The sequence below is a fragment of the Lactuca saligna genome, chromosome 2 (assembly GCF_052625555.1).
Source record: "Lactuca saligna cultivar CGN05327 chromosome 2, ASM5262555v1, whole genome shotgun sequence".
NCBI lineage: Eukaryota > Viridiplantae > Streptophyta > Magnoliopsida > Asterales > Asteraceae > Lactuca > Lactuca saligna.
The window spans coordinates 83,583,112-83,607,906 of NC_136418.1; positions in this window are offsets into that span (position 1 = coordinate 83,583,112).

Sequence of the window (24,795 nt, forward strand, 5' to 3'; positions counted from 1 at the left end):
ACAAGCTTTTATATGTTTCTAGAATGTTCTATAATGTCCTAGATAAGTATAGACATTCTTGTGTTTTCCATAGTGTTCTAGAATGTTCCATAGCCTTCCAGGGTCTTCCGTCTCGTTCTGGAGTATTCTAGAATCTTCCGACATCTTCAACACTCCTCCATCGTATTCCATAATGTTTTAGAATCTTCCAGATCATTCTAGAACATGCTAACTTCTTCTAGACAATAACATGATTCTATTGGGCTAGTGATGACCTTCAACACCCCCCTCAGCACTAGCCCCTATTCGTTGTACCATGTTGAGCTGATAATTAAAGCCCTCATATTTTTTCAGTACTTAACCCTTTATGAACTCCATTTGCTACTTGGTCATTAGTCTTGATATGTTTCATATTGACTTCTTCCTTGAGAACTTTTTCTCTTCCACATGTTTTGTTTTTCCTTAGTTGTTGCAGTCGTTGCTTCGTATATTGTTTCCATAGTTGACAATGACATTCGTGGTTGCCTTTGTTGCACCATAATATTGTTCCTGACTTTGTTGAATTGTCTTGCGTAGTTTCTTATGCCTCCCTTTGAGAAACTTGTAAGCATGTGAGTTGTCCCTTTTACAAGCCTTGGAAAATTCCCACAATATTAACATGTTATGACGTGATCCCTTATTGATCTGCTCATCTCGTTTAGATGTTGCTCTGTTGAGAAATTCTACTCTGCTCTTACGAATTAATGTGTTTTTCTTCTTTTTCTCCTTATCCAGTTTCTCCATCACATGTTCCATTTTTCGTCTAAGATGAGACTTTTTATGCAACTCTGGTGATGTCATGTTCTTATTCTCCTTTGGAATGTCCATCTTCAAGGGAATAACTTCCTCCTTCAAGGTTGTCATAAACTTTGTCTCACTCTTCTTGAAACCTTTGTGTTGGGCTTTGTAGATTGCGTCTTTTGGGCTCGACTGATTATGCTATTTTGTATTCCGGTTTGGGCCTGTCCAACCGTGAACCTTTTATGTTTTGTATATAAGTTTACGCTTGCATGCATATTAGGTAAAAGTTTTTAGAGATCTCAGAATAGCGATACATCTAAACGACAACAGGTTTCTTTGATCGTTCTTGTAACCTTCCAATATTCTACAGTTGATGTTCTTAATCGAGCTCTTCTGAGGATTTTGTTTAATCATTCGACACGTTTGATTCCATCCTGTCTTGTTCTTATTATTGTGTTTATATCATCTTTGTTTACTTACTTGTTCAAGATCTAATCGATCTTTATTGATTAAAGGTTTGTTTAATCTCATAATTGGTATCAGAGCAGGAGGCTGTGTAATTGATACACATCTTTTCTGTGAAAAAGATTTCCATTAGGGTTTTTCCACAATCATCAATATTTATTGAGCCGTCATCTCTTTATTGACGTATCTTGATATTTATTATTTTTCCCTAATCTGCTTTATTACAAGTCTGATCTTTGAACAGGTTTTTACGATCATAATGGACGCGACACAATCAAACCTTATTAATATTTCCAATAGCATTGGTTCGACGACAAAGATTCCGATCTTATACACCCATGACTATGAAGTATGGGCACATCACTTCGAAGACTACGTTATTGGATCGGAGGATAATGGGTATCTCATTTGGGAAGCCATCACCAATGGACCGTTTTCTCATTCTGCAACGTCCAGAATCATCAAGCCACAAAAAGAGTACAATGATCTGCTAAAGGACGTGAAAGATATTGCACAAGATGAAAAGGATAAGTTCCAGTGCAATATCAAGGCATTAAGGTTGATCAGGTTCGCCCTTCAGTCCGATACATTCAGATTGGTTAGCTCATGCACGACGGCAAAGGATGTTTGGGATAGACTTCGCAAACTGTATTCTACAGAAGAGGATCTTGAACATTCTATTCAAACTTTGCTCCTATCTGAGTTTGGAGAATTCAGGCAAGGGGTTGAAGAAACTGTGACCCAGACGTTCGATCGCTTCAATCATCTTCTCAGTAAGATGATCAAACACGATATTGAAAGGAAGCTTATCGAACAAAAGGTTACATTCCTGAATGGTCTGAGGTCTGAATGGAGAGCAGTGGTTTCCACAGTTAAAGCCCATGAGCAGTTTAAATCATATTCTTTGGCGAAACTGGTGGGTATTCTCAAGTCCCAAGAGAAGATGGTGCTGCAAGAAAAGAACGTCGTTTCCAATCTCGGTTCGTTGGCCCTCTTGTCAAAAAGTAAAGCTGTTATGGAGGATGAAGACCTCAACCTGGAGGAATATGATCTCACATCAGAGGATTATGCCATGATGGTGTCCAATCCCAAGAGGTTCATAAAGAAGAGATTCCCCAGCAACAAAAACCGAAACTGGCAGGGGAGTTACAGCTCTGAAAAAGTGATTGATGAACCGAAAGCTGAGGAGCACAAGAAGGAACCGAAGGTGGATGGTGATTCTGGAGTAAGCTGTTTCTACTGTGGTGGGAAAAATCATTATGCTAAGGACTGTGTCCTTAAGAAAATGGCTGAAAAAGATGATGGGAATGATGAGGAAGCCGTGTTGCAGAAAAGACTGGACGAGTTGAGAAAGAAGAAGTCTACCGCTAACCCTCCTATTAATGCTCTTATTGTGCAGGGTTCGGTTCAAGGTGATGAGTTCGGTAGCACGGAAGTTTGGCCTACCGACTCAGAAGACGAGGAAGTGAGGCAGCCTACCCATGGAAAGGCCTACATGTCTAGGGAAGAAAGCAGTGGTGGAAGATGCTTCATGGTAACTGACGTATCTCATATGAGGGGATACAACACCGATGGAGGCAGTGATGGACCGAAGGCAAAGGAGGACATGTGCTTTACGGCCAAACCGCTCAGCCAGCAGTTCAATGAGCTCGATGAACTAATAAAGAAGGTACAATCTGTTTTTATTTCATGCAAAGTACCATCATCCTCTTATGAGAAAGAACTAAAAAACGTCAATACAAGAATTTCTCATCTAGATAGTAGCTTAACTCAAACTCGAGTCACAAATTCTAACCTAACTGATCAATTGAGCAGGGCGGCGTCGAAGAGTGAGGAGCGGAGAATGTGGATAGAGTTAAAGGAGTCAGAATTAGTCAAAATTAAAGATGAAAACATTTATTTGCAAATAGACAATTTAAAATTGTTAAAACAATGAAATGTTTTTTGTTTAATTGCTAAACGTCTGTATACTAATATTACTCAGCTTTATTTGGATTGTGAAATAGGCCAAAAGATCCACCGCATGATCTTGCCCTTCCTAGAGTTTAAGGAAGATGAAATCGATGCTGAAGCCTATAATTGTGAGAGTGTGATATCGTCTGATGATGTCAATCCAACCTACATGTATGGACTGGACAAAATTGAGTCCTTCATTAAATCCAAAGACCACAAGAACATGCTTAAAAATCTTTTGGATGAAAATGACAGACTTAAACTGAGAACCGAAACCATGCAAAAATTTGACTCTTTAAACGCCAACGTAAGCTCAGAAAACAAAATTGATGTTGAAAATGCATCTGAGCTTAACGAGGACGATAACATGAGCGAAATCTCTGTAGAGGACACGGTTGACTGCTCAGAATTTATTAAAACCGAACCTGAAAATCACAAGAATCTAATTTCTGAAAATTCAGTGGAGTTCGCTCGGTTGTCCCATCAAAAGTCCCCAAAATTAGTTGAGAAAGCTATTGTGTATCAAAAGGTCAGGACCACTCCAAATCAAGTATACAAGGTAACAGGAGTAACCGAACATCAAACAGCTGAACTTGTAGCCATTGTAAACGAAGACAATGCTGATGGCTGTGATGAGTACTTCTGGGAAGCTCCAATTGATAATGCAGACGAAACCATTGGTTTATCTGAAAGAACTTCCTGGAAGAGCAAAGGAAGATACATACCTGAACCCTTGAATAAGCCGAACAACTTCGATGAGCCGAGCACCAGTGGTACAAAAGATATTCCTCAGAAGAATGATCACTCGGCAAAAGAAGACATTCCCTCGGCTCCTTCGGCTCAAAGTAAAACTCCTGCAGTTCAAAAGGAACTAGCCAAGGAGTCACCAAAAACGAAAGCAAATGTTCATCATCAACCTTCTCAGATGAGGAATAGGAAGATAGAAAGGAACAACAGATATAGGAAGAACCTTTCTGAAAGGAAACAATTCTGGCATTCCCAGAATGCATATTTCTCTCCTCAAGACAAGAATCTGAAGTATGAAAACAATCCTGTAGGAAAGCTTGAAAGTCACAAAAACCGAAAGCCAAGGTTCGGTTCACAAGAAGATATCAACCGAAGGCAAAGGTTCGGCTCTGAAAAGGACTTCAACCGAAACCAAAGCTTCGGTTCCAAAGACAGTTCCAACCGAACGCAAAGGTTCCATTCTGAAGTCAAAAGAGAACAAAACTCTAAGGTCATTCCCTCCAATGATCAAAAGCAAAAGGGTCACCTAGAGTCTCCAGCCCGGAACTTCTCTCAATCCAAACCCTCTCGTTCTAATTCTTCTTCTCGTTCTTCTAATTCTTCTACTCCCACCGATTCGTCTCCGTCTTACTCTGAAGCTGAGCAAAAGTGGAAGAAAAAAGTCAATGAATCCAAACCAGAGTCCAAACCTAACTCACCCAATCCTAACAAAATAAAAGTTTTTACCATTAAAAAGAAAGATGAAACAACTATTATAAAACAAACTTATCTTGTTGATGTCTCTCTTATTGTTCCCGTTCCCATGCAAAGCTCACGTGGACCCAAGAAACTTTGGGTTCCTAAATCTGTCTAATTTTTGCAGGTTATAAGTGACGAGTAGTTCGACGAAGAATGGTACATCGATAGTGGCTGCTCACGTCACATGACAGGGAGGAAAGAGGAGCTTAGGGAATACAGATCTCTTGCAAATGGTGGCAACGTCAAGTTTGGAAATAATTCTTTCGGCACCATAAAGGGATACGGGATGATAACAAATGGGGACTTTACTATAAGGAAGGTGGCTTATGTGGAAGGACTCCAACACAACCTAATTAGTGTATCTCAGCTTGTTGGAGGTACAGGTCTCAAAGTCTCGTTCGATGATGAAGGTTCTGAAATCATAGAGAAAAAGTCAAAGAAAGTGATTCTCAAGTCAGAGCGAAAGGGTGAAATGTTTCCCTTAAACCTTAAACCCATCAAAGGAAACCCAGCTATATGCTTGTTGTCAAAAGCTCAATCTGACGAAAGCTGGTTGTGGCACCGAAGATTATCTCATCTTAATTTTAAAGATATCAACCGTCTTGTTACTGGAGGTCATGTTAGGGGCCTTCCATTGCTCAAGTTCAACAGGGATCATCTATGTGCTGCATGCGAAATGGGGAAGCAGAGTCGTCAAAGTCATCCATCTATAATCAACACAAAAGTTGTTGAACCACTCGAATTACTTCATATTGATTTGTGTGGTCCTTCATCTATCGAAAGCATCGGTGGTAGCAAGTATATTCTTGTTATCGTTGATGACTTTTCACGATTTACATGGGTGTTCTTTCTAAAGCTTAAATCTGAAGCGACTCAAAAGCTGAAAGTGTTTATCAAGCAAATTGAAGTACAGCTCAAGAAGGTTGTTTGCAACATCAGAAGCGACAATGGTCTCGAATTCAAGAACAGGGAGTTTGAAGAGTTTCTTGCAGAAAAGGAAATTAGTCACAATTTCTCAGCTCCCTACACACCGCAACAGAATGGAATAGTCGAAAGACGAAACCGATCTTTGTGTGAAGCTGCCCGAACTATGCTAAGTTTCGCTTCCTTACCTCTTTATTTTTGGGCTGGCGCTATTTCGGCTGCTTGTTTTACACAGAACAGGTCATATCTCAACAAGAGGTTCACGCTCACTCCATATGAGATACTGAACAACAGAAAGCCAAATGTGAAATTTTTCCATGTGTTCGGCTCAAGGTGTTTCATCTTTAATTCTAAAGAACAACGCAACAAGTTTGATGTCAAAGCCGACGAGGGAATATTTATGGGTTACTCGCTCACATCCAAGGCATACAGGGTCCTAAAAAAGCATTCGAGAAAGATTGAAGAGACATACTATGTGACCTTTGACGACAACTATGTCAAGAAGCTACAGGCTAAAGAAGATATCACTGGGGAAATCTTTCCTCTAAATGGCCAGGTTACAGTCTCGGTCGCCAACTTATTCGAGACATTCATGGACCTCTTTGACGAACCGGAGAATGCTTCACTCTCTGAAGCAGGTGCAGCAGACAACAAAGTTGATCACATGAAACAGATTGTCGAAGATGCTGCAAGAAGAATGCATGAAGAAACATCAACCTCTAACGACTCTCCTTCCAACAACGCTCAAGTCGAGGGGGAGCCAAGCGCTCAAGTCCAGGGGGAGCCAAATTCTACAACTTCAACCGAAGAGGCCTCAACACCAGGAAGCTCAGAACCACAAGAACCACCTGAACCTCATGTCTTCCAAAGCTCATCAACTGAGGGGGGCCATAATGATATGATACTCGGTTACGATAGCCAATCTGAGCTAGACGAAATAATTAATGCTGAACTAGACCCAACCTTTGATCCAAATTACCCTCCTCTTATCAAATGGACCAGAGATCATCCTGTCTCTCAAGTAGTTGGAGATGTCTCTGAAAAGGTTTTGACCCGATCACAACTGAAGGAAAAACAGACTTCCTTATTTTCAAAGGTTGAGTTTTGCATGTTCAACTCCTTCGTATCAAAAGTTGAACCAAAGACAGTTAATACTGCCCTCGATCACTCTGATTGGGTTCAAGTAATGCAAGACGAGCTGAACGAATTTGAAAGGAACAAAGTCTGGTGCCTAATTCCAACTCCTCCTGATGCTTCGGTTGTTGGTCTCAAATGGGTATTTAGGAACAAAATGGACAAGGAAGGTAATGTTATACGGAACAAGGCTCGTCTGGTGGTAAAGGGATACTGTCAGGAGGAAGGGATAGACTATGAAGAGACTTTCGCTCCAGTAGCTCGGCTAGAATCTGTTAGAATATTTCTAGCTTATGCTGCTCACAAGAACTTTGAGGTCTTCCAAATGGACGTCAAGTGTGCATTTCTCAATGGAGAACTCGAAGAAACGGTGTACGTGGAGCAACCTCCTGGGTTCGTGAACGAAAGGCATCCAAATCATTGCTATATTCTGGATAAAGCTGTGTACGGCCTTAAGCAAGCTCCGAGAGCCTGGTATGAAACGCTTACAAAATTTTTAAAGATGTCTAAATTCAAACAAGGTTCGGTTGACCCAACCTTCTTCTGCAAAAAGGAAGGTAACCACCTTATGATAGTTCAAATTTATGTCGATGACATCATCTTTGGCTCCACGAATCCTAGCTTAACAGCTGAATTCAGAAAGCTGATGGAGACTAAGTTTGAAATGAGCTCAATGGGTCCTATTAATTTTTTCCTTGGTTTAAACATAAGACAGGGACCCGAAGGCATCTTTATTAATCAGGAAGCTTACACGAAGACTCTCCTAGTAAAGTTTGGAATGATGGGAGACTCAAAAGTCAAAGTCCCAATGGCATTCGGCACCAAGCTTACCCCATCCCTAGACAAACCGGCTGTCGATATCACGCTCTATCGTCAAATGATTGGCTCATTAATGTATCTTACTGCTAGCAGACCAGATATCATGTTTTCTGTGTGTTATTGTGCTCGATTTCAGGCAAACCCACGTGAACCTCACATGCTTGCAGTGAAGAACATCTTACGATTTCTCCAGCGAACCACCTCCTTAGGTCTATGGTATCCATCCAACTCAGGTTTCTTTGTTCAAGCCTATTCTGATGCTGACCTCGGAGGATGTGGACTCGACCGTAAAAGCACAACTGGTGGTTGTCAATTTCTTGACGGGAAGTTAGTCAGCTGGCAATCCAAGAAACAAACGTGCGTGTCGTTGTCTACCGCCGAAGCGGAATATATTGCAGCTGCATCCTGTACATCACAAGTGATTTGGATCCAAAGTCAACTTCGAGACTACGGACTCAATATGAAGAAGATCCCACTATATTGTGACTCTGAAAGTGCAATTAGGATCTGTCATAACCCAGTGCAACACTCCAAAACCAAACACATAGCACTGAGGTATCACTTCATCAAAGATCACGTGGAAGATGGAAACGTCGAAGTTCACTTCGTAAGAACCACTGATCAACTGGCTGATGTCTTTACAAAAGCTCTTCCTGAAGCATCATTCAATAAAATATTGCAAGACTTAGGAATGATGGTTGCAGAATCGGTCCCAAATCCTCAAGTCTCTATTTAAAAAAAATAAAGGAACCGAAGCAACCAGACCGCTCGGTCACTCTCTGCTCTGGTAAAATAAAGGAACCGAAACAACCAGACCGCTCGGTCACTCTCTGCTCTGGTAAAATAAAGGAACCGAAACAACCAGACCGCTCGGTCACTCTCTGCTCTGGTAAAATAAAGGAACCGAAACAACCAAACCGCTCGGTCCCTCTCTGTCCCAGTAATTTAAAGGCGCTCAAACAAACAGCACGCTCGGTCTCTCTCTGTTCTAAAAGATTTACACAGACCGCTCGGTTCTTCTCGATTTTGATACTATCACCGAAATACACAGATCGATCGGTCTATCTCTGCTTCTTATTTTTATATATTTTATCTTTCTGTTTTATTTATTTTTCAGAAATTTCCAAAATAACAAAAATATTTTATCTTTCTATTTTTATTTATTTTTCAGAAAATTCCAAAATAACAAAAATATTTTATCTTTCTGTTTTATTTATTTTTCAGAAAATTCCAAAATTACAAAAATATTTTGTCTTTCAGTTTTTTTTTATATCTCTCAGTAAATTCCAAAATTACAAAAACATTTTATCTTTCTAGTAGGTGTACGTTTTGCATAGGTGAATACTAGCATCTCCTTCTATATTGTTCACCCAGGTTTGTTTTATCTTTATCAGACTAGTTAGACGTCCCTAGAAGCATGCTGTTGTATGTTGTCGCAAGCCTCTATGACCTCGAGCATGCCTTAATGATTCGATCAATACCTATCGTTTCTTCCCAATCAGGCTATTCTCTCATACTCGGTCTAGAGCTACCTTCTTTTACTCATCTGAAACATGAGTTGCTCTGCTTTGTCCCATTTCTGTAGCAGAAGGTACGTTCGGTCTCTTAACCCTCTCTTCATCTTCTTCATTTGCCTTCGATTCCCCAAAGTAACCCTTGATGCTCTCGGTCTTTACCACTGAGGCTTATGGTTGCACAACATCTGTGTTTATGATCTTAGATTCGTTTACCACGTTCTAAGTGAAACCCAAAATCCAACACCTAAAATGAATTGACGGTGAGTAATTAACTCAAGCTATTACTTGGAAATCTCTTTTTCCTTGTGCGTGATCTTTTATGAAATTGTCTCGTCCTAAGACATTTCTTCCCAAAGAGGTCCAGTTTAATTTTTTTTCAGATTTCTGTATATATCATTCTTGTCACGAAATACTTCCCACCTACCTGTTCAACAGATCTCATCGGTCTCACAGGTAACTCTACCAACATTGTTTCTTTAAAGACAACTGATCGTATTTCTCGGGAAACCACACAAGCACTTCAGGTCTCTCTTGGCTTTGAAGGAAACGATTCTTGCCCGGAATCTTCCGCTTTCTGTCTTCTTTCTAGACAACACCCACTTCCAAACCATTTGATTTATTTCTTTGTCTTTCACACTCTTATGCACGAAATTTTTTTTCCAACATTCTGATTGATGTTTGGTACATAGTTCTAAGTTTCAGTTGTAACCAAACAAGGGCACAAGGAATTTCAAACGGTACGAAAAAGATTTGGGCGCGTGCAAATGATTCGTTTCAAACCCACGTGTGCTGACGTATTCCTGGGATACACCATAACTTCCAATCGCGCTTTTTCAGGCGATGTTTTGGTTTCTTCATCATCACAATTTTCTCTCTCCTGTGAACGGTATAAATAAAACGTGATCGTGTTCTTTGGCAGTTACCTCTCAAGCATTCTCTCTCTGAAAAAGTTACCACTGTTCATCTTCTTCCACAACTCAACAATGGCGACTTCTTCTTCCGCTCAAGATCAATCTGCATCTTCTTCTTTGCTCTCAATCAAACCAAATCAGAATTTGATCATAGAGATGTCCCCATTCCTCTATGACTCATACATGCTATACGTGGTGGAATGCCTCAAATATTCCCACTGTTGTTGGCACTTACACAAGTGGAGGCCGTTCCCATGTCCCTGCTCTCCCAAGTCTACACCACGGCCAGCTACGACAAACATAAAGACCGCATCTTCTTCACCATTCACAACAAGAAGACTTCAGTGTCCAAAACACGGTTTTGCTCTCTTCTAGGGCTTGCCATCGACTCCTCTGTCATCTCACCGGACTTCATCACCACCGCACAACTATTTATGATGATGTATGAGATGGGGTATACAGATGTTCTTACCTCCATTGCCAAAGTCAAGAAATCCTGTCTTCCATCTCAATGGAACGGATTGCTTACCCTTTTGATTAAGGGTTTAGCGGAGAGATGTGGTGGTTCCGACACCACAAGCAAAGGGTTTCTAACAATCATGTATAGTCTTTACAATGGCATTAATCTTGATTATGGGTCCATCATCTGGGCTCAAGTTGTTCAGAGTCTCAACACTACTGCCAGGCACTCCGAGATTTCCTGCGGCAGGTTTTGGACCCTTATCACCAGAAGGGCTATTGATTCTCTTGACATCCCGGTAATGAAGGATGTTCTTACGGCTTCAATTGCCACTTACCACACCAAGAAGATCATAGTCTCCGATCCAACTAAGTTTCTTCACTATGGACTAATCCCTGAGTCCATGTATAGGTGCGTCACGCCCCACAGCACGATCATGGCGGACTACAGCACCAGAACCCCCTTGCCTCCTAGGGTTCTTTCTAAGGAACAACGTGCTGCTCTTGAGGCCTTGGATCAGCCTGCCATCCGAGGCAAGAGGGTGAGCAAAAAGGAAAAGGTAGAGAAGAAAGAAACCGCACCACAAAAGGAGAGAAAGAGAAGGTCCTCCAAACGCAAATCCGAGGCAAAGGCACCTTCTCAGTCTAAATTAAAAAAGGTAAAGAAGATGGCTAAAAGAGCCAAAGGGTCTCCTTCTTCTGAATCAGAACCGAATGCACCATCAGAAACAGAAGCTGCTGATCCTCAAACCGAAACTACACCCGTTCAGTCTCCACAACAACCATCCTCACCAGTATCTCCTCATATTCCCAAATCACCCTCCCCACCTAAATCTCCCCAAATTACCAAATCACCTTCTCCTCCTAATTCCCCAAAACTTCCAACCCCAACCCAATCACCTAAACAGAAGGTCACACTTTCTGTTCCAATATCTATCCCCCAAACCACAACAGAACCTAATATTCCCTTCTCTGTTTCTCAACCTTCATCCTCTATCTCCACACCCATTATCACCGAATCTGTTACCATCACCACTTCCCAACCACCAGTAACGGTCAATGTATCTGATACGGGGGCTGCTACAGTGGTTGAAACCCCGGTCATCAACCTTCCCTCATCTCCTTCTCCATCCTCCAACTCCGGTGCTACCTTAGGGGGTGATGATGAAGACTTCGATTCCATCTATTATAGCCCCTACCGGATTCCTACAGACACCGATGCAGATACCCCTGTGTCAAATCAGCAGCTTCAGGAAATTCATGCCAAACTTGACAGTCTACTAGCTGACAGTAAAGCTTATGGGGGTGCTGTGCTGAAAGCTTTCATAGAGTCTGCGATCCAGACTTACACTGAAGCCTTGGATCGTTCAACTGACGCCTTAGATAATTCAGCAGCTTCATGCTCCAAAGCTACTCAGGAAGTTTCTGAGGTTGTTCATACAACTCAGATCTTTCTTGATTCCCTCAAGGCTCATGCTGACACTAATGCGTCCAAATTTCAAGCGTCAGTAGACTCTTTTTCAGCTACCCTTCAGGGAGAAACCACAAAATTTGAGGCTCTGCGTGCTGATCTCAAAACTGAATCCACCTCATTCCTCAAATCTTTGGATTCACGTTTTGCCTCTCTGGCAGCCGAGAGCACCCTGAAGGAAGATCTTGTAAAACACCAGGCAACCATTGACTTACAAAAGATCCAACTGGCCCAGGCACAACAGGAAATAACTTTGCTACAAACTCAGCGGGCAGTTCTTCAAAGTTGCGCTGGTGACGTTAAGAATATGTTAACAAGTGTTCTTGACACCCATGATCCCTTCCTGACCCTCACTATTCGTCACCATCTCCAGGCAAAACTCCTTCCTCCAATTAATATCTTAAGTGAGATGAAGGGTGTCTCGGAGAAACTTGTTCTTCCGAGACAAGGGGGAGAGGAAGGTGTGTCCAAGACAGAACCGAAGGGTAATGTAGCTTCGGGTTCTGGTAAACAAGTCCTAGTTGAGAGCGAATCAGAATCAGACGAAACTATCACTGAAGCTCTTCAACGCAAGAAAAGGGACAAAGAGCTTGATGAAACTTTAAGGATAGCTCGTGAGGCCGAGGCCAAGGAAACAAAAATCAGGGAGGATGAGGAGGCCATTCAAGCCAAAAAGACTCTGTTCCCAGATTGGGACAGAGACACACTCATCACTCAAGCGATTGAGTTTCCTTCTATTTATTGGTTGGAACCGATTGCATCCTTTGAGTGTGAAAATTCAAAAGACTCGTAGTTCGACATGCCCATAACGCGCAAAGCTTTCACATTTCATTGCTTTGATGTCACTGCCAATGTCCCTCATCCGAACCTGAAGGTTGACAGAGAGCTCATCGATTTCTATCTGAAATACGGTCAACCGCAGTACTTGACATGGAGTGCTCAGAAAATTATTAAAGTCAAGGTACTGAAACCGACACAGGCTGAGAAATTTGTAAACGTCAATTTCAAAATCAACAGAGGAACGGCCAACACCGAACATCTTATTTCTCTAGCAGATCTTCCTAGTCTGAACCCGCATGATTGGATCTTGCTATACAACATTCTTCTCTCCAATCAGAGAGAATATGAACCAATTCTTTCACATCTTAAAAGAATGTTGGCTTCCTACGTCCAGGAGCTCGCCACTATGGATCAGGAAATAGTAAAAGTAATGAACAAGAAACCGACTGTCAAGCCCACTTCCAAGACCGGAGATGTTCATAAAATGAAGTTAGGGCAAATTGATTCTTCCAATCTGACGGTTATGTTCACCAGGGGCGACAAGCATAAGTTTCTGTTTGCTTTGGTAGACAAGCATCTGTTTTCTACAGAGTGTCTGGAGCATATCATCAATATCATTCACCGATGCAAACAGAACTCAACAGCAGACAAGAAGAACTTTACTGACATGCTTCGTTGGTATATTACCTTCGGGCATCATATTCTGGCTTTAATACGAAGATTTTTGAAACGGTAAAGAAGCCCTCTGCTGTGAAAAGAGAGTGAAGGTCTCGCTCCAAATTGACGCAAAGGGGGAGATTGTTGGGCTTTGTAGATTGCGTCTTTTGGGCTCGACTGATTATGCTATTTTGTATTCCGGTTTGGGCCTGTCCAACCGTGAACCTTTTATGTTTTGTATATAAGTTTACGCTTGCATGCATATTAGGTAAAAGTTTTTAGAGATCTGAGAATAGCGATACATCTAGACGACAACAGGTTTCTTTGATCGTTCTTGTAACCTTCCAATCCTCTACAGTTGATGTTCTTAATCGAGCTCTTCTGAGGATTTTGTTTAATCATTCGACACGTTTGATTCCATCTTGTCTTGTTCTTATTATTGTGTTTATATCGTCTTTGTTTACTTACTTGTTCAAGATCTAATCGATCTTTATTGATTAAAGGTTTGTTTAATCTCATACTTTGTCGAGTTGCATAGTTGATAGCATGCGGGATCCAATCATATTTCTCTTCAAGGATACAATGTGAATTATTGAACCCTTGGTGATACGCATGGTATCGTCTCTCTCAAATGACCAGGGTCGTACATTTTCTAAAAAATCCATTCCCAATACCATACGATAGTCATCCATATGCACCACTGTCAAGTCTATGGTGCCTTCCCATTCTGCTATCTTAAGAGGTACTCCATATGCAACACCAATGATAGGCTTGGATAAAGAGTTGACGACTTTCAACCGGCCTGGCATTTTGGTGTATTTGATTCCTAGCTTCCTAGCTTCATCTTCAGCAAGGAAATTATGAGATGCACTTGTATCTACCATTGCCTTGGTGTATCCTCCATTTACCCTGGCCTCCAGGAACATTAACTGTCCTCTTTTAGTCTTATTCTCTTCTATAGCAAATAGTGCCTCAGCATCCCATTCATCCTCTACTTCCTTTTTGGAAGTTATTACATTGCTTTCCACAAACTTTTTCTTTGACCAACAATCCTTGAACATGTGGCCCCACTTTCCACAGTTGTTGCAGTTGCCTTCGAACCTCCTCCCCCGATAACTCTTATTGTCGGTCTTTTGAGATCTCCATGGTTGTGAGGTTCCTGGCTGTCTCTTCCCTTTTTCATCATTTTTGTATCCCTCTTTAGAAGGTGGCTTGAAATTCCTCCGACTTCTACTTGTGTAGAGTGCTTCTTCTTCACTCTTCAGTGTGATGCATCCCATTTGCTTAGCCATAGCTTCTTGGCTGGACAACAAATTCTCAAACTCTACAAGTGATGGTTGAACAGGCCATCCTTGTACAGCAGTAACAAAGCTTCTATATTCCGGCCTCAGTCCATGGATAATGATCCTCTTCATTCGAGCTTCTGCAATGACGGATTGCGGATCTAGTTCAGTAATCTCCTGACATATCGACTTGACCTTGTGGAAATATTGAGCAATCGTCATGGACGTTATGAGATTGATAATAACTCGTTCTCCAAAAGCTGTAGTCTCGTATCATTCTTCTTTGAGAAAAGCATCACAAACGTGTCCCAAACTTCTTTCGGGGTGTTCTCATCCCGAATATGCTCTAACATCTCTTCTTCGATTGTGGTCTTCAAGGAAAACATTGCTTTGCCTGCTTTGATTTTCCATTTGCGCAAAGCACCATTAACATCTTCCTCTGGTGGCGTAGTTTCGCTTCCACCAACGACCTCCCATAGATCTTGTCCTTGTAAGTAGGACTTCATACATGTTTCCCACGTTTTGTAGTTGTTGTTGAGTTTCTTGACTCCTCCGATGACTTGGAGATCACCCATCGTGTTGGCAGTACCTCGGTAATACCAAACAAGCTAGTTTCTACACTAAACTTGCAGAGTCACAGACTACTCACGATACAAAGAGAATCACTCGTTCTCACTATCAAGAAAACTCGCATTGATACCAGATTGTTGAACACGACTCTTTTATATGGGAAACAACAAGATTTTTATTAAGACACTTAAGAAGATTTTACACTTTGAGAGACTACTACAATTTTCTTACTTGGAGGCTTTTCTTGGATACTTAGATGTTGGATTGTTTGGAGCAAATGAGCTCCACACCTATTTATAGGTGTTTCCACCTCCTTATAGGAAGTTTCTAGGTCTACATACATTCATGGCTATTCTAGAACTATCTACCATATTCTATATCTATTACAAGCTTTTATATGTTTCTAGAATGTTCTATAATGTTCTAGATAAGTATAGACATTCTTGTGTCTTCCATAGTGTTCTAGAATGTTCCATAGCCTTCCAGGGTCTTCCATCTCGTTCTAGAGTATTCTAGAATCTTCCGGCATCTTCAACACTCCTCCATCGTATTCCATAATGTTCTAGAATCTTCCAGATCATTCTAGAACATGCTAACTTCTTCTAGACAATAACATGATTCTATTGGGCTAGTGATGACCTTCAACACACGCGTCGCTGATTGAAGCCTCCCAAAGTCGACACTGATCTTGCCTTATCACAGACATAAGCTAAGCTGGGAATTATGGCTTCTGGATATTATGGATGAATTTGCCCCTACCTAAAAATGGTTGATTTGGAGAGCTTTGCACTACACTTTGACTGCGAAATTGATGGAGCTGATGAAGTTGCTTTCTCAATCAAGGAATATATTACCCCACATGGACAAAGAGGTGGTATGAAGACCGAAATGGATTGACTATAAGGAACTACAAAGTTAATATTGACATTTGGTTTGGTGCCTTTGAGTGGTGCCTTACAATTGTTTAGTTTAGTTTATCTTGAACCTTATAACTATTTGATTCTTGTCTCATTCTGTACCACTTCCAGCTATGCATTCTATTTTATATCCATATATATTGCCGTTACAACAAAAAAAAAAAAAAAAAAAAAAAAAAAAAAAAGATCGCACTAATTTGTTAATTATATTTTTACAATTTTAATTTTTTTTTTTTGGAAAAAAAACACGATGACTCTTTTTGAAACTAATCAGTTGTGAAATACTTTTTTTTTTTTAAATCCTTACACTAATATTTTTTGTTTCGGTACCCATTAATTTATGTTTTAGTGGATTATACAAGTTGCATGCTGGACAACTCTTTAAAAAATAAGTTGTGCAGCGAAAAAATTTCGACCATACGACAAAATAGTTTTTGAATTGCAAAATTATTTTTAACAAAAAGAGAAACTTAAAAAAATGTAAAAATCTTAAAGCACTCCTATCTCTCATTCTTTCCTTCTCCCTATCCCACTCTCTTCATCCCACTCTCTTACGTTTAAATTTGTGTTCGTTTTAAAAATTGATCTCACAAATAAATCTTAAATAGATTTAAAAAAAAAAAAAAAAAAAAAAAACATTTTCTATTTCAAAAAGATAAGAACAATTTTGCGACTTATAAGAACTTCGAAATTTTAATTGCGAAATACTATTAACCTTTTTAACACTTCAAAGTTTTTATGTGGATAAAAATAATTTCAAATCTTTTGGAATTTTGGCAACTTTTGAAAAAAATAATAATTTGTCTAAAAAGTAATTAAAACGTTAAACATAATTAAAAATGTGGTTATTTTCGTAATGATTCCTAAAAATTAAGGCTTAAGGCTTTTCATGTGACACGAAAATTGAACCCTTTTAAACGTGGGATTCTAATTGCATCATGTTGAAAACCATTTTAGTAAGTCAAAACCATCATTAATCAGGTGTCATGTCATTAGTTGTTTGCATATCATCCCCTATCCTAATAAATAAGTAGAATTTGTCCACGTGTCAATCTCCCAGCAGCCTTAAATTGTGTTTTCCCGCTTCTTTTCCTCATCTACATTTACGAAACTGCCCTCCAGATCATATTCATATACAGTCAATCAATAAATCCGAAAAATCTGCACCAATTAAAAATATACCGAAGATAGATTTGTTAATGTGGATGAAAGTTTCCAAATAATAATTCAAAATAATATGCAGAAATCGTAAATTCAAATTTCAAATTCATTATATCCAATAAAATATGGAAGTTTGGTTATTCTAATTGGAACAAGCATTGGGTTGATATACCTCCTTCCCGATTTATAAGATTGTAAGTTGTAAGATACTTTGTATACATCGTTCCATTCGAATCCCTACAAAAAAAAAGAAACTCATAAGATACCAAATTTAATATTTAATACTAATATAATTTGATAGTAAAGTAATATAATCATCTCAATTTCTTCATCACACATTGAAATCCCGCATCCTCACTGAAATCATGCATCCTTCTGCATCATCTAAATTCTTCCTGCATCCTCTCAATTCATTCATCACATAGTCATTCATCCCATCCATAATCATAGTATCCTATATAAGAGACTCCAAAGACTCCACCATTATAGGGACCACACAATCACAATAGACCATTATAGGGACCACACAATCACAATAGACGGAAAGTGTATCATCATATATTGGTCCTAATATGTATACCAAATATAGCTCCTGTAATTACTCTATTACTCTGTTGTAAAAGGCCTATAAATGGCTACATAAAGTTCTGTAATATCATTCAAGTTACACAATAATCTCTCAAACCTTACATGGTATCAGAGCACGTCTTGCTCCTCTGAGCCTTCACGATCCTTCAACACCGACATGGCCACCATTGTTGAAATCACCACACACACTCACTTTCCCATTAAACTCACATCAACCAACTTCCCTGTATGGAGAAAACAAGTTCTCTCCACCCTCATTGGTCTCGATCTTGACAAACATGTCAAAGATTCAGTCGACCCACCACCAAAAACAATTGACAGCAAACCAAATCCTCTCTATTAGGCCTGGTATCGTCAAGATCAAATACTACTGGGTTCTCTTCTAGGTAGTTGCTCGGACATCATTCAACCCATTGTCTCTTCCGCAGAGACTGCTCAACAGGCTTTCAAAAGTCTCACTGATAGCTACGCTAGTGTCTCCAGATCTCGCATCATCTCTCTCAAATCCAAATTGGCAAAGAACACCAAAGGCTCAAAATCAATGGCTGAATTTCTTCATGAAATGAAAGCTATTGCTGATGAATTAGCCCTAGCACAATCTCCAGTTCAGGAAGAAGACCTAGTTGTTCACATCCTAGCTCAATTAGGGGATGATTACAAGCATATAACTGCAGCCTTACAAGTCAGAGATACTCCACTTACCTGCTCAGATCTCTTTGCTAAACTGATTGACTATGAACGCTCCCTTCATGAAGCTACTTCAACGCCGACCATCGCCACTGTCAATTATACACAAAAATCAAATACCCGCTCCACAGGTCGCATAAATTATGATCAGAGAAACAATCATCGATCCAACAATTTTGGGCCACGAAATAACAGGCCTTCCCACTCTGGGCCCAATTCTAATTTTAACACTCGTAACTCTCTGTTTTGTCAATTCTGTAACATTCCAGGGCATGACACCAAAGATTGCAGAAAATTAGCATGACTTCTACGAGACAACAACATCATCATCTCATCAGGTCCACCATCAACTCCAATTATTAACCACTCCACAGCTACCACTTCTGCACCAAACCCACCTTGGATGTTTGACAGTGGGGCATCTCATCATGTAGCTTCCGATCGGTCCTCATTGCACACCATATCAGACTTTGGAGGGCCAGATGAAATCATGCTTGGCAATGGTACAAATCTACCCATCTCTCACACTGGTCACACCTCCCTTCCATCCCGATCTCGACCCTTAAATTTACACAATGTCCTTAATGTCCCTCAACTTCGTAATAATCTTATCTCTATTGCAAAACTCTGCAAATCTAATAATGTGTCGGTTGAATTTTTTCCTTTTCATTTTTTGGTTAAGGATCTTCGCATGGGGGCGCCTCTCATGCGGGGAATGAACGTCAATGATTTCTACTATGCAGTCATCAACTCTCTCCGTCGTTTGCCCCAAATAAATTCTACCACAACAGCCACTGGGTCTCTTCTATACTGGCACCACAAGTTTGGACATCCTTCAATCAAAATTCTAATGTTCTTACTTGAAAATTTAGGATTCTCGCACAATAAATTGTCCAGTACCTTTTTTCATTGTGATGCATTAACTATTAATAAAAGTCATAAAATGCCTTTTGGTGAAAACTCCTTCCATGCATCTAAACCTCTAGAACTTGTCTATTCTGATGTTTGGGGCCCGATCCAACCCTCACTTGATGGTTTTACTTACTATGTAATATTTGTTGATTTTTATTCTACATACACTTGGTTCTATCCTATGAAACGAAAGTCTGATGTCTCCATCTTATTTCCCCAATTTAAAACATTGGTTGAGAAATTTTTCCACACGCCTCTCGTCTCACTTTTCTCAGACAATGGTGGTGAATATGTTGGACTTCTTCCCTATCTTCAACAACATGGAATCTCCCACTTCACCACCCCTCCCCATACCCCGGAACAAAATGGTATCGCCGAAAGACGTCATCGACACATTGTTGAAACTGGCCTCTCTCTCCTCCACCATGCAAAATTACCATTATCCTTCTGGTCACATGCTTTTGAAACTGCAGTTCACCTCATAAACCGCCTTCCTACCAAAATCCTTGCATTTAAATCCCCATACACAAAGTTATACAATACTTCACCAAACTACACGAAACTTAAACCATTTGGCTGCCTTTGTTTTCCAAGGTTACGACCATATGCATCATCCAAACTCCATCCCCGCTCCATTAAATGTATCTTCCTTGGATACTCCTCGTCCAAATCTGCATATAAATGTTATGATCCCACTACTCAACGCCTGTATCATTCTCGTCATGTTGAGTTTGTTGAACATGAGTTCCCTTTCGTACCAGATCTTGAATCCACCTCGCCATTACCTACAACTGAATCATTCTTATCTATCGTCCATCCGACCACTAAAATATTTACACCTTCTACACACATACCTGTTCCTACAAATCAGCCCTCTACTTCACCTGCTTCACCCATACCATCCCCCACTCACAACTCGCCTTCTTCCTCCACCACTCTCGATGACCCTGACATTTCCATACCATCCCATACCTCTCCCTCATCTCCAACCTCACCCACTCCCTCCCCTACAACCACCAATAACTCCACCACAACTACACCATAACATCCTTCGCCATCCAACCCACGGCCTCAGCGAGCCAGAAAACAAAACCCAAAATATTTTAATGAAAACCTTATTAACACCACTACTCTTCATCCTATACCACCTACCCTTGAACCCATCACTCCAACTCAAGCCCTTAAAGATCCTCATTGGCGAGCTGCCATGGACTTAGAGTTTAATGCCCTTATTCAAAACCAAACTTGGGATCTTATACCTTCCAACTCACACAAACCAATCAGTTGCAAATGGGTATTTCGTATTAAACGCAAACCCGATGGTTCCATTGAAAAATATAAAGCTCGTCATGTTGCAAAAGGCTCTCTTCAATAATACGGCAAAGCCTACTTTGACACCTTTAGCCCTGTTGCAAAACCAGTAACTATTCGAACCATTCTTTCCATTGCTCTCTCCAAAAACTGGTCCTTAAGGCAACTTGATGTCAACAACGCTTTTCTTCACAGGACACTTCATGAGGACGTCTACATGATCCAACCACCTGGCTATGTCAATCCTCAATTCCCACACCACATCTGCAAACTTAAAAAATGCTTATATGGACTCAAACAAGCTCCGAGAGCTTGGTACATGGAACTTACCACCTTCCTTACTCAGTTTGGTTTTCGTAAATCTCTAGCTGATGCTTCCCTATTCATATATCAACACCATCATATTACTTGCTACTTCATGGTTTATGTTGATGATATTGTGCTCACCGGTAATGATCCCAAATTTCTTGATCACTTTATTCAAGCCTTGAGCAACAGGTTCTCAGTCAAGGATCTAGGAATGCTTCATCACTTTCTAGGTGTTGAAGTCATACCTACTTCCACTGGTCTCTTTCTATCTCAGCATCGTCACATACAAGAAATCCTTCACCAATTTAACATGGATGGCGCCAAAGATGTTCTCACTCCTCTTAGTGCCACAGAACCTCTATCTCTTAATGACCCATCTCCACCAGTCGATGTCACCCCTTACCGCAAGCTTGTTGGCTCTCTCCAATACCTTGCTTTCACTCGTCCTGATGTATCCTACGCCATCAACAAACTCTCTCAATTTATGCATGCTCCTAGACAAACTCACTGGTAATCCTTAAAATGTGTCCTCCGATACTTAAAAGGCACCATCCATCATTGCCTTTTTCTTCAACGTCACTCCCCTCTCACTCTCTCGGCCTTCTCTGATTCTGATTGGGGTGGGGTTAATGATGCCGGTCGGTCCACTACAGCATATGTTCTCTACCTCGGCAACAACATTATCTCATGGAAGTCTACACACCAAAAGTCGGTCTCCCGCTCCTCTACCGAAGCAGAATATAAAGCCTTAGCTAATGCCTCTACTGAACTCATGTGGGTTAAAAGCTTACTTAAAGAACTAGGTGTTGCAAATGAGCAACCACCAACCTTATTTTGTGACAATACAGGCGTTACGTACCTTTGTGCTAATCCAGTATATCACTCTCGAATGAAGCACATCGCTCTTGACTATCACTTTGTACGGGAACAAGTATCAGCTGGGCTTCTTCGAGTCCTCCATGTCAACTCTCAAGATCAGCTTGCTGACATGCTCACTAAGCCGCTAGTGAAAGCCCCATTTCTTCGTAACCGATCCAAGATTGGCGTATCCGATGGATCCTCCATCTTGCGGGGGCGTATAAGAGACTCCAAAGACTCCACCATTATAGGGACCACACAATCACAATAAACGGAAAGTGTATCATCATATATTGGTCCTAATATGTATACCAAATATAGCTCCTGTAATTACTTTATTACTCTGTTGTAAAAGGCCTATAAATGGCTACATAAAGTTCTGTAATATCATTCAAGTTACACAATAATCTCTCAAACTTTACATCCTATATATCAACATTTTTAGTTTTCAAACACATTTAATATATTATATCCCTTAAAATCTGCAATTATTTTTTGAATTTATTCCTCTTACCTTATACCAAATATGCATCTAACATAAAAGGAATGCAACCCTGGACTGCGTTTAAATTCCACCACAATTAATGAATTTTGTTGACTAAAATCTCCTTTTTTATTTTGGTTATAAAACCCGAAGTCTCCGAATTTGATTTTAATAAGCAGACAAAAAGCCCTAAAAAAAGATGAACAAAGAATCGCTACTAACCCTGACTATCTTTTGAAGGAGGTTCCCACTTTTGTCTCTATAAATGTGAATAACTTATTGGAAGACATGAATTGCGATGCAGTGGTTGGTGTAAAAAGCGGTGGTCGTCAAGTACCGATTTTCCCAAGCAACCGCACTAAAAATCCAACAGATTAGCAATTCCCAAAATCTAACAGCCAATATCACGTCCAACAACCAAAGGAATTGAGAGAACCCACCGGGAAAGCTGGTGGCAAGAACTGAAGTTGGTGGCTTGAAGAAGTTCATGAAGCTTGTTCACTACTGGTATCACGATGGAGCAGAAAAGAGTAACAGTGGAAGAGATAGAGCATAGAAATCCAACAGATTAGGAATTCCTAAAACCGAACAGCCAATATCAGCTCCAACAACCAAAGGAATTGAGAGAACCCATGGAGAAATCTTGTGGCAAGAACTGAAGTCGGTGGTTCCACTGGGGGACGAAGGGGACGAAGAAAAGAGGAAAAGTGGGAGACAACATAGAAAGTAATGATGGATAGTTTGGAAGAGCATGTGGTGACATGCATAGATTTTTGGAGCGGTAGATGTACACGTATACAGAAAGACTCACAAATCAATGACACAAAACAAAGAGATTATTAAAAAAACTAATTAAAAATAGAAATAGAGCCAAATTATAAAAACAAAAAAAAAAAAAAACAAAAAAAAAAAAAAAAAAAAAAGTGGTCCAATAGAAAAACAAAAATCTATTCATTAAGAGACTTCAAAATTAAAATATTAAAATATAATGTATCCAGATTAATGTCTTTCACTGAAATGATTATTATTTAGGAAACTCAAACAGCAAATCAATCAAATTTACGAAAAATCTTGCAAGATTTGAAACGAAAATCCTAAAAAAAATCAGAGTATAAGACTTGATTAAAATACGTTAATATTTAAAATTATATATATGTACCAGCTTAATCCTAAATTCCTCTTCTTCTGTATGTTATCTGTATCGTGTTATCTTGCTGAACAAGTCGCCTCCGAATAGGTCATGGGTTTTTGTAAACCATTGTCATCTTCTAAATACTCATCTCAATTAGATCTTGGTTTTATTAATCTTTCATTTGTGTTGTTTGTCTTGCTTAGAGATCAATGAGATTTTGAGGAGTTGGAAATGACTAACACATTACCCCCAAATTTGAAGGTATCAATCCTAATAAGAACTACTCGACAATTACATAGTTAACACCTTCAGTTTTAAAATATTTACGTTTATAAATCCTAATTTATTTCCATTAATTGGTTTTGTAATCAAGAAATATGAACAATAGATGGAAGGATGTGTTGAATTTTATTAACACTTCCAATTTCACAACCTTTGTCTCGATTTACAATCGACGCTAGCAAAAGGTTTTTAACCTAATTTGTTTGAACCAGAATCTCATGATTTATCTGATTCTTATAATTGATTTTGCATTAGGCATATTGGTATGCGAACTCTCCAAAGACATTTGGAGGTATCTTCTTAGTGCAATAAATTGGGTACTTTTTATGCTAACTTACGTGTTTTAAAGTTGTTACTGTACTGTTAGTGATAATGTTTTATGTATTTCACTACAATTTAGAATGCCATTTAAATTTATAAATATCATTTTATATATTATTGTCCACAATTATAAGTAAATATAATTTATATATCATTACACAATATCAACAACTTTAATCACTCTTTTTTTTCTAAACAACTCATCATAAATATCATCAAAACATATTAAATATTGATTACATAATAGAATTAAGTTATAAACTTAAAGACAAATAACATAAATATGTAAATTATTAATTGGCATAATTTAAAATTACCATTTATTTACTAATTGATTATTATTTAATTTTTCAATTAATATTTATTAGAATCACAGGAAATAAGAATCGTATGGGGTTTTCAAAAATCTACATTTCTAATTAAATACTTATCATTTACTTTGTAATTAAATACTTACCGATAACCTAGTTAATATATAAAAAACTATTCAAATATTGATATGATATATTGCTAACATAATTTCAATTCTTCTTATGCTTTTTTCATTTTAACTCCTTTAACTTATATATAAATTTTAAAACACACCTTTATATTTTTTATTTTCATTTCAAATTTAATAACTTGATTATTTATTTGAAATATATAA